The 11,568-nt window shown below is 38.6% G+C and overlaps 1 non-coding gene across 1 annotated transcript; it reads right to left on the reverse strand.

Annotated features, from left to right (window-relative positions):
* Positions 1–1,151: 1,151 nt before the first annotated feature.
* LOC148568774 (small nucleolar RNA R71) lies at positions 1,152–1,255 on the reverse strand. Its single transcript, XR_015882935.1, has one exon. It is a non-coding gene; the product is annotated as a small nucleolar RNA R71 (small nucleolar RNA).
* Positions 1,256–11,568: the final 10,313 nt, after the last annotated feature.

Below are 11,568 nucleotides of genomic sequence, written 5' to 3' on the forward strand. Positions count from 1 at the left end.
TAGTTTCTTGTTAGTCAAGTAATCAACTTTAATTTTCAAAAATCAAATCTTTTTAATTTCCTTTTCAAATATTTTTCAAAATAAATTTCAATCATATCTTTTTCAAAACTTAATTTCAAAATCTTTTTTTACTTCTTATCTTTTCAAAATTGATTTTCAAATCTTTTTCAATTAACTACTTGACTTTTTATTTGTTTTACTAATTCTTATCTTTTTCAAAACTACCTAACTACTTTTCTCTCTCTAATTTTCAAAAACTCCTCACCACTTTTTCAAAATTCCTTTTTAATTAACCAATTGTTTTAAATTTTAATTTTATTTTATTCCTTTTAATAAATTTGAATTCTAACTAATAATTAAAATAAAAACAAAAATATTTTTCTTTTCTTTTTAATTATTTTTGAAAACTCTCTCTCTCTCTCTCATCTCTTTCTATTTATTTTATTTATTTACTAACACTTCTCTTTTTATAATTCAAACCCTCTCTCCCTCTCTGTGTTCGAATTCTTCATCTCTTTTCTCTACATCATTCTTCTCTTCTTCTCTTCTTCTACTCACATAAAGGAATCTCTATACTGTGGCATAGATGATTTCTCTTCTTCTCTGTTCTCTTCTTTTTCATATGAGCAGAACCAAGGATAAGAACATTCTTATTGAAGCTGATCCTGAACCTAAAAGGACTCTGAAGAGGAAGCTAAAGCACAACTCTCTGGAGAAAATCTTACAGATATTTTCGAAAAGAAGAAGACATGGCCAAACCCAATAACAATAGTGGAGATGCAAAGAAGATGCTTGGTGACTTTGTTGCACCATCTTCTGACTTCTATGGAAGAAGCATCTCAATTCCTGCAATTGGAGCAAACAATTTTGAGCTTAAGCCTCAATTAGTTTCTCTAATGCAGCAGAATTGCAAGTTTCATAGACTTCTATTGGAAGATCCTCATAAGTTTTTAGCTGAATTCTTGCAAATCTATAACACTGTTAAGACCAATGGGGTTAATCCTGAGGTCTACGGACTTATGCTTTTCCCCTTTGCTATAAGAGACAAAGTTAGGACGTGGTTGGACTCACAACCTAAAGAAAGCCTGAACTCTTGGGAAAAGTTGGTCAATGCTTTCTTGGCCAAATTATTTCCACCTCAAAAGTTGAGTAAGCTTAGAGTGGAAGTCTAGACCTTCAGACAGAAGGAAGGCGAATCCCTCTATGAAGCTTGGGAAAGATACAAGCAATTGATCAGAAGATGTCCTTCTAGCATGCTTTTAGAATGGAGTATCATATGCATATTCTATGATGGTCTGTCTGAATTGTCCAAGATGTCATTGGACCACTCTGCTGGTGGATCTCTTCATCTGAAGAAGACGCCTGAAGAAGCCCAGGAACTCATTGAAATGGTTGCAAATAACCAGTTCATGTACACTTCTGAAAGAAATCCTGTGAATAATGGGACAACTCAGAAGAAAGGAGTTCTTGAGATTGTTACTCTGAATGCCATATTGGCTCAGAATAAAATATTGACTCAGCAAGTCAATATGATATCACAGAGTCTGACTGGAATGCAAGCTGCATCTGACAGTACTAAGGAAGCCTCCTCTGAAGGAGAAGCCTATGACCCTGAGAATCTTGGAATGGAAGAAGTGAATTACATGGGAGATTCCTATAGAAACACTTACAATCCTTCATGGAGGAATCATCCTAATCTCTCATGGAAGGATCAACAGAAGCCTCAACAAGGCTTCAATAATAATAATAATGGTGGAAGAAACAGGTTTGGCAATAGCAAACTTTTTCCATCATCTTCTCAGCAACAGACAAAGAATTCTAAGCAGAGCCACTCTGACTTAGCAACTGTAGTCTCTGATCTATCTAACAGCACTCTCAGTTTCATGACTGAAGTAAAGTCCTCCATTAGAAATTTGGAGGCACAAGTGGGTCAGCTGAGTAAAAGAGTTACTGAACTCCCTCCTAGTACTCTCCCAAGCAATACAGAAAAAAATCCAAAAAGAGAGTGCAAGGCCATAAATATAACCAACATGGCCAAACTTGGAGAGGAGGAAGAGGCAGTGATTTCCACTGAGGAAGACCTCAATGGACATCCACTGACTACTAAGGAGTTCCCTATTGAGGAACCGAAGGAATCTGAGGCTCATACAGAGACCATAGAGAATCCACTGAACTTACTGTTGCCAATCATGAGCTCTGATGAGTATTCTTCTTCAGAAGAGGGTGAAGATATTATTGAAGAGCAAGTTGCTCAGTATCTAAGAACAATCATGAAGCTGAATGCCAAGTTATTTGGTAATGAGACTTGGGAGGATGAACCTCCACTGCTCATCAATGAACTGAATGATCTGGTTCAACTGAAATTACCTCAGAAGAAATAGGATCCTGGAAAGTTCTTAATACCTTGTACCATAGGCACCATGACCTTTGACAAAGCTCTGTGTGACCTGGGATCAGGGATAAACCTCATGCCCCTCTCTGTAATGGAGAAACTAGGGATCTTTGAGGTGCAAGCTGCAAGAATCTCACTAGAGATGGCAGATAATTCAAGAAAACAGGCTTATGGACTTGTAGAGGATGTCTTGGTGAAGGTTGAAGGCCTGTACATCCCTGCTGATTTCATAATCCTAGACACTGGGAAGGATGAGGATGAATCCATCATCCTAGGAAGACCCTTCCTAGCCACAGCAAGAGCTGTGATTGATGTGGACAGAGGAGAGATAGTCCTTCAATTGAATGAGGACTACCTTGTGTTTAAGGCTCAAGGATCTTCTTCTGTAACCATGGAGAGGAAGCATGAAAAGAATCTCTCAATACAGAGTCAAACAAAGCTCCCACACTCAACTTCTAAGTTTGGTGTTGGGAGGCCACCATTAAGCTCTGAGTCTCTGTGAAGCTCTCTAAGAGCTCACTGTCAAGCTATTGACATTAAAGAAGCGCTTATTGGGAGGCAACCCAATGTTATTTAATTATATTTATATACTTGTTTTCCATTGTTATTTTATGTTTTCTTTAGGTTGATGATCATGTGAAGTCACAAAAACAACTACAAAATCAAAAACAGAATGAAAAACAGCATCCAAAATAGTACACCCTGAAGGACAAGCTTACTGGCATTTAAACGCCAGTAAGGATAGCAGAGTGGGCGTTTAACGCCCAGCCTGGCAGCATTCTGGGTGTTTAACGCTAGAAAAGGGTGTGTGGTGTCTGGCTGGCGTTAAATGCTAGAAATGGCAGACAGACTGGCGTTTAACGCCAGAAAAGAGTGTCTGGCTGGCGTTAAACGCCAGAAAGGGGCAGCAGGCTGGCGTTTAACGCCAGGAAAGGTAGCAGAGCTGGCGTTAAATGCTAGATTTGGCACACAATGGGCGTTTAAATGCCATAATAGTGCAGGGAGCAGAATTCCTTGACACCTCAGGATCTGTGGACTCCACAGGATCCCCACCTAGCCCACCTCTTCTTCTCTCTTCTTCACACCTTTCCATAACATTCTTCCCCGTACACCCTTGACCAATCACCTCAATACCTCTTTCCCAAACACCATTCACCTATCAAATCTTATCATCTTCTCCATACTCTCTTTCCCAAACCACCACTCCATCTCCTCCATTTCTTCTTCTTCTCCTCCTTTCTTTCTTCTTTTGCTCGAGGTCGAGCAAACATTTCAAGTTTGGTGTGGAAAAAGCTTTGCTTTTTTTTTTATTTTTTCATAACCATTAATGGCACCTAAGGCCGGAGAAACCTCTAGAAAGAGGAAAGGAAAGGCAATTGCTTCCACCTCTGAGTCATGGGAGATGGAGAGATTCATCTCAAAAGTGCATCAAGACCACTTTTATGAAGTTGTGGCAAAGAAAAAGGTGATCCCTGAGGTCCCCTTCATGCTAAAAAAGAGTGAACATCCGGAGATCCGACGTGAGATTCAAAGAAGAGGTTAGGAAACTCTCACCAACCCCATCCAACAAGTCGGGATCTTAATGGTTCAAGAGTTCTATGCTAATGCATGGATCACTAAGAACCATGATCAAAGTGTGAACCCGAACCCAAAGAATTGGCTCACAATGGTTCGGGGGAAATACTTGGATTTTAGTCCGAAAAATGTGAGGTTGGCATTTAACCTGCCAATAATGCAAGAAGATACTCATCCTTTCACTAGAAGAGTCAACTTTGATCAAAGGTTGGACCAAGTCCTCATGGACATCTGTGTGGAAGAAGCTCAATAGAAGAGAGACTCAAGAGGCAAGCCGGTTCAATTGAGAAGGCCTGACCTCAAACCCGTGGCTAGGGGATGGCTAGAGTTCATCCAACGCTCTATCATTCCTACTAGCAATCGATCTGAAGTTACTGTGGACCGGGCTATCATGATCTATGGTATCATGATTGGAGAAGAAGTAGAAGTTCATGAGATCATATCCCTAGAACTCTACAAGGTGGCGGACAAGCCCTCCACTTTGGCAAGGTTAGCCTTTCTTCATCTCGTCTATCACCTGTGTAATTCAGCTGGAGTTGTCATAGAGGAAGACACCCTCATTGAAGAGGACAAGCCCATCACTAAGAAAATGATGGAGCAAACAAGAGAGCCCACTTATGGACCTCAACAAGAGCATGAGGAAGCTCCTCATCAAGAAATCCCTGAGATGCCTCAAGGAATGCATTTCCTTCCACACAACTATTGGGAGAAAATTAACACCTCCTTAGGAGATTTGTGTTCCAACATGGAGCAACTAAGGATGGAGCACCAAGAGCACTCCATCATCCTCCATGAAATTAGAGAGGACCAAAAGGCCATGAGAGAGGAGCAACAAAGGCAAGGAAGAGACATAGAGGAGCTCAAGCACTCCATAAGATCTTCAAGAGGAATAACTAGCCGCCATCACTAAGGTGGACCCGTTCTTTAATTTCCTTGTTCTTTATCTTATGTTTTTCGTTCCCTATGCTTTATGTTTTATCTATGTTTATGTCTTTATTACATGATCATTAGTGTTTAGTGTCTATGCCTTAAAGTTATGAATGTCCTATGAATCCTTCACCTTTCTTAAATGAAATATATTTTTAATTGCAAAAGAACAAGAAGTGCATGCTTTCGAATTTTATCTTGAAGTTAGCTTAATTATTTTGATGTGGTGGCAATACTTTTTGTTTTCTGAATGAATGCTTGAACAGTGCATATTTTTGAATTTGTTGTTTATGAATGTTAAAATTGTTGGCTCTTGAAAGAATAATGAAAAAGGAGAAATGTTATTGATGATATGAAAAATCATAAAATTGATTCTTGAAGCAAGAAAAGCAGTGAAAGACAAAGCTTGCGAAAAAAAAAGAGACAAAGAAAAAGAAAAAGCAAGTAGAAAAAGCCAATAGCCCTTTAAACCTAAAGGCAAGGGTAAAAAGGATCCAAGGCTTTGAGCATTAATGGATAGGAGGGCCTAAAGGAATAAAATCCTGGCCTAAGCGGCTAAACCAAGCTGTCCCTAACCATGTCCTTGTGGCGTGAAGGTGTCAAGTGAAGAACTTGAGATTGAGCGGTTAAAGTCATGGTCCAAAGCAAAAAGAGTGTGCTTAAGAGCTCTGGACACCTCTAACTGGGGACTTTAGCAAAGCAGAGTCACAATATGAAAAGGTTTACTCAGTCATGTGTCTGTGGCATTTATGTATCCGGTGGTAATACTGGAAAACAGAATGCTTAGGGTCACGGCCAAGACTCATAAAGTAGCTGTGTTCAAGAATCAACATACTGAACTAGGAGAATCAATAACACTATCTGAATTCTGAGTTCCTATAGATGCCAATCATTCTGAACTTCAAAGGATAAAGTGAGATGCCAAAACTGTTCAGAAGCAAAAAGCTACAAGTCCCGCTCATCTAATTGAGACTAATCTTCATTGATATTTTTGAAATTTATTGTATATTCTCTTCTTTTTATCCTATCTTGTATTTAGTTGCTTGGGGACAAGCAACAATTTAAGTTTGGTGTTGTGATGAGCGGATAATTTATACCCTTTTTGGCATTGTTTTTACATAGTTTTTAGTATATTTTAGTTAGTTTTTATCATGTTTTTATTATTTTTTATTTAAAATTCACAATTCTAGACTTTACTATGAGTTTGTGTATTTTTCTATGATTTCAGGTATTTTCTGGCTGAAATTGAGGGACCTGAGCAAAAATCTGATTCAGAGGCTGAAAAAGGACTGTAGATGCTGTTGGATTCTGACCTCCCTGAACTCAAAGTGGATTTTCTAGAGCTACAGATGCTTAATTGGTGCGCTCTCAATTGCTTTGAAAATTAGACATCTTGGGCTTTCCAGAAATATATAATAGTCCATACTTTGCCCGATATTTGATGGCCCAAACTGGCGTTCAAAGTCAGCCTAAAAATTCTGGCGTAAAACGCCCAAACTGGCACCAGAATTGGAGTTAAACACCCAAACTGGCACCAAAGCTGGCGTTTAACTCCAAGAACAGCCTAAGCACGAAAAAGCTTCAATGCTCAGCCCAAGCACACACCAAGTGGGCCCCAGAAGTGGATTTCTACACTATCTGCACTTAGTTACTCATTTTCTGTAACCCTAGGTTACTAGTTTAGTATAAAAACTACTTTTAGAGATTTATTTAACATCTTTGGATCTTTGTATCGAAATTTACATACTTTATCAGAGATCATTGTACACGTTTGGAGGCTGGCCTCACGGCCATGCCTAGACCTCTTTTCACTTATGTATTTTCTACGGTGGAGTTTCTACACCCCATAGATTAAGGTGTGGAGCTCTGCTGTTCTTCATGAATTAATGCAGTTACTATTGTTTTTCCTTCAATTCACGTCTACTTCTTCTCCAAGATATACTCTTGTTCTTAATTCAGTTAAGTCAGAATGAAAGAGTGATCCGTGACAATCACCCACTATCTTCGTTACTCGCTTAGCCAAGATCCGCGTGCCTGACAACCACAAGCGGTCTACATGATGTTCAACGTAGTCATTGGACGACAGCCGGAGTATATTCTCTTGGGTCTCTAATCAACGATTCACATCGTCTCTCCTGACAACAGAGCATCTGAATCTGAGATTAGAACCTTCGTGGTATAGGCTAGAACCATAGGCAGCATTCCTGAGATCCGAAAAGTCTAAACGTTGTCTGTGGTATTTCGAGTAGGATCTGGGAAGGGATGAATGTGACGAGCTTCAAACTTGCAAATGTTGGGCGTAGTGACAGTGTGCAAAAGGACAATGGTCCTATTCTGACACTAGCGGAAACCGACAGATGATTAGCCGTGCGGTAGCTGTACATGGTATTTTTCATCCGAGACGAGGAATTTGACAGTTGATTAGCCGTTCAGAGATCGTACATGGATTTGTTTTCATCTGAGAGGATCATATAGCTTGCCATGGAAGGAGGTAACGCATGGTTTGAAGGAGGTAATAGGAAAGCAGAGGTTCAGAAGCAACAAAGCATCTCCATACGCTTATCTGAAATTCCCACCAATGAATTACATAAGTAACTTTATTTTATTTTATGTTTTATTTATATCTTAATTATTAAAACTTCATAACCAATTTAATCCGCCTGACTGAGATTTACAAGGATGACCATAGCTTGCTTCAAGCCGACAATCTCCGTGGGATCGACCCTTACTCACGTAAGGTTTATTACTTGGACGACCCAGTGCACTTGCTGGTTAGTTACGCAGAGTTGTGAAGAAGTGTTGAGATCATGATTCCGTGTACCACTTGTTGTAAATGTTGCCTACAAGTCCTTTTAGGTTCAGGATCAAAGTCTAACAAAGGTTCCTTGTTCCTGTTCCTGCTCATAAACAGACAGAAAACAAGAAAAGATGGGATTACTAAATAACCTATGTAAAATAATAAAATAAAATTACTAAATAAATAAATAAATAAAAATTCGAAAATAATAATTGAATTTAAATAAAAAAATTCAAAAATTAATCAAGAAAAATAAATAGGAAAATTAAAATAAAATTAACTAGGTGACACCAAACTTAATTTCATAAATTAAAGGAAAAAATATTAGTGCTATATAAAAAAATTTTTCCAAAATAATAAACAGAATTTAAATAAAATTAAAACTAAAACGCCTAATCTAAGCAATCAAATAACTGATAGTTGTTAATCACTATTAATTTCCCCGGCAACGGCGCTAAAAACTTGGTGCGGTGTTTGTAACCCACTAACTTACCGGCAAGTGCACCGGGTCGTACCAAGTAATACCTCAGGTGAGTGAGGGTCGATCCCACGAGGATCGATGGATCAAGCAACAATAATTGAGTGATAAGCTTAGTCAGGCAAACAAAAAGTAATGTTTGGGCAACATAAAAGACATTAAACAATATAAAGAATATTGAAGGAAGGCAAGTAAATGAGTTGGGAATGAGATATGGAGAAAGCAGTTAAGACTTCAGAGTTATCTATTTTTCCGGATTAACTTTTCTTACTAACTATTTTAATCATGTAGGATTTAATTTATGGCAAACTATATGTGACTAGACCCTAATTACTTAGACCTTTCTAGTCTCCTCTAAAATTCATTAACTGCCAATTTCTTGGTCAATTAATTCCAATTAGAAGCTGCATGATCAAATTTCAGTTTATATGCCACAAAAACTCTAATTACCCAAAAATAAAAGGATTATATGTCACATATCCTGTTAAATCCAAATAATTAAAATTTAGGAGAATATGTTTTCAAGCTGTTGTTCAAGTAAAGAGCTTTTCCAAGTTATACAAGAACTCAAATAGAAAGAGGGTCATACTTCCGTTCCACCCAAATTCATAAGATAAAGAGCGAAAATAATTCTTAAATTGCAAATCCATACATGAATTAAAATAGAAAAAGTAATAAAATCAATCTATACAAATAGACAGAGCTCCTAACCTTAACAATGGAGGATTAGTGGCTCATGGTTCAGAGAAAAATAGGATTCTGATAAAATGTATTTTGGTAGTCTGGAATGGGGATCCCCTAAAAGAGAAGTTTCTTTTCCCTTTATATCAAATCTTAATTAATTTAAAATCTATTATCTCAAACTAAAATAATATCTTTTTCTAAAATTGAAATTTGAATTTAAATTAGAATTAATTAACAAGTCTTTAGCTGATGGGTGGGGACCACTTGTTTTGTCCATTCTACAGCTTCTAATCTGTGTTTTCTGGGCTGGAAACAGGGTCAAAACAGCCCAGAAATCACCCCCAGCATTTTTCTGCATTTTCTGCACGTGGCGCATGTCATGTGTACGCGTCGGTCATGCGTACGCGTTGATGGTCTTCTTCGTGTGTCACGTGCACGCGTCAGCCACGCGTACGCGTTGCTGAGCAAATCTTCAAATCACGCGTACACGTCAGTCATGCGCACGCATCGCCATGGAAAGCTCCAAATCACGTGCACGCATCTGTCATGCGTACGTGTCGCTCCTTGCTGCCATCTTCTTTAACTCTTGTGCTGCAGAAACTCCATCAAATCCTGCCGAATGCTACCTAAAATAAACAAAATTGCAAAAGACTCAAAGTAGCATCCATATTGGCTAAAAGATAATAAATTCTTTATTAAACTCAACAAATTAGATGCAAATTCACTAGGAAAAGATAGGAAAGATGCATACGCATCACACACGTTACATCATCCTTGCCCAACTCAAAGAAACACCTTACCTCCCATTCTTTCCATTATAACCGTGCCCCAACCCGATTTCACCCTTGTTTCTTCTTTCTTCCTTCTTTCCTTCTTAATATATGGCTTCCTCAAGTTCTAGAAGAAGGAAAGGAAAGGAACCAATAGTAGCCAAACCACCAACCTATGATACCAAGAAATTTAAGTCTCACTTCCATGAATCAAGGTATTATAGGCTAATGGAATCAAAGAAAGTCATTCCAGAGATGGGGTTCAGGTTGAAAGATGGAGAATATCCCATCATGAGAAGAATAGAGGCAGAGAGGAGATGTGAGCTTTTGTGTGAACCTCTCACAGACATCAGTGCAGTCATGATAAGAGAGTTTTATGCAAATGCTGTGAGGACAAGCAAGGACAGCCCTCCTATAAGAGTTATGTTAGGGGGGTTGAGGTAGATTTTAGCCCATCGTTCATTATGAGAGTACTGCAGATAAGGGTGATAACATATGGAAAACCCAGCTTTGAAGACAGAATGCAGGGTAAAAGTGATTCTGATGAGATACTAAGTGGTATATGCTTTGAAGGTAAAGATTGGGAAAGAGACTCAGAAGGAAATCCAAGCCACTTGAAGAGAATGGATCTCATACCTGAAGCTAAAGGTTGGTACGAAATAGTGAGAAGATCCATCCTCCCACTGCAAATACATCTGAGGTCACAATCAAGAGAGCCATTCTGACATATTGCATACTTAGGGGAGGAGAAGTCAATGTACCTCAGCTTATAGCAGATAGCATTCAAGAAATAGCTGAGGATACTGGTAAATCAAGTAGACTTAGTCATCCAAGCACCATTCTGAGGCTGTGCAAGAGAGCTGGAGTACTCTTTAAGAATGAAAATACTGAGAAGGTAAAAGAGAGAAGAGGGATCACCAAGCAAAGCATGGAGGGTGTCACTGATGACACTGACAATCAGCAAGAGAGGAGAGCTCAAGGAAGAAGGAGAAGACCACAAATGGAGGGGGAACAAGCTCCTGGTGCAATGGATCTGAGCCAAATGCAAAGAGCCATTGAAGAAATGTTTCAACAATACATGAGAACACAGGAGCAACAATAGGAGCAATACTTGAGGCAACAAGAGTAATATTTGAAGGATCATGAGCAACAACTACATTGGCAGCAGAAAATGATGGAGAAGCAAGAAAACTTCCATCTTCAGATGTTGGATCAACAGAGGGAGTTTCAGGCAAAAATTCTTGAGGGGCAAAAGGAACAATCAGCAAACGTTCAAGAATCAGTTAATGGATTGTTCCTACGATAGGCCAAGTATGGGAGTACACCCAAAATCTCTACCAATGGAAGAATATCTATCATACAATTGGAGAGCATAGGTATGTGGACAGAATGGAGTATGATATAGCAACTCAAGCAAAGTTGGACTATGTAGTCCATAGCATGCCAGCATTGAACCAACAGATCAAGCCATTTGAGCAATGCCAAGAGTTGATAAATCATCAGAGAGCACTAGTCAATAAACAGACAGCACACATGCAACAAGGATTGAAGGATGCTGGGCTCTGGGATTAGGTAGACAAAATTTGGGATCATAGGTGCCCTGTTGAAGAACCCCAAGAAAGAAAGAACAAAAAGAAGAAAGGAGAAAGCAGCAAAGGGAAAGAGCACGACAACTAGAGGTGGTGGAGTTCTTTTTATAGTTTTAATTAAATAAGGATGATGCATATCTGAAACATGATATGCCTCCAAATGTTTTATGTTCTGCATTTTCATATCTTGAGTAGTTTTCTTGTTAGGAATTGCATTATGCTTGTTATCACTCATCTATCTTGAATTCTGTTTGGTTTCCCTTTTTGCATCAATAAGAGAAAATGTTTGAAATAGAAAGTGATTGTTCAATGTGGTAGGAATTAGAATAAAGTTTTGTGGTGGTAATTGCTTGATT

The sequence above is a fragment of the Arachis ipaensis genome, chromosome B4 (assembly GCF_059453495.1).
Source record: "Arachis ipaensis isolate K30076 ecotype BB chromosome B4, ASM5945349v1, whole genome shotgun sequence".
Lineage (NCBI taxonomy): Eukaryota > Viridiplantae > Streptophyta > Magnoliopsida > Fabales > Fabaceae > Arachis > Arachis ipaensis.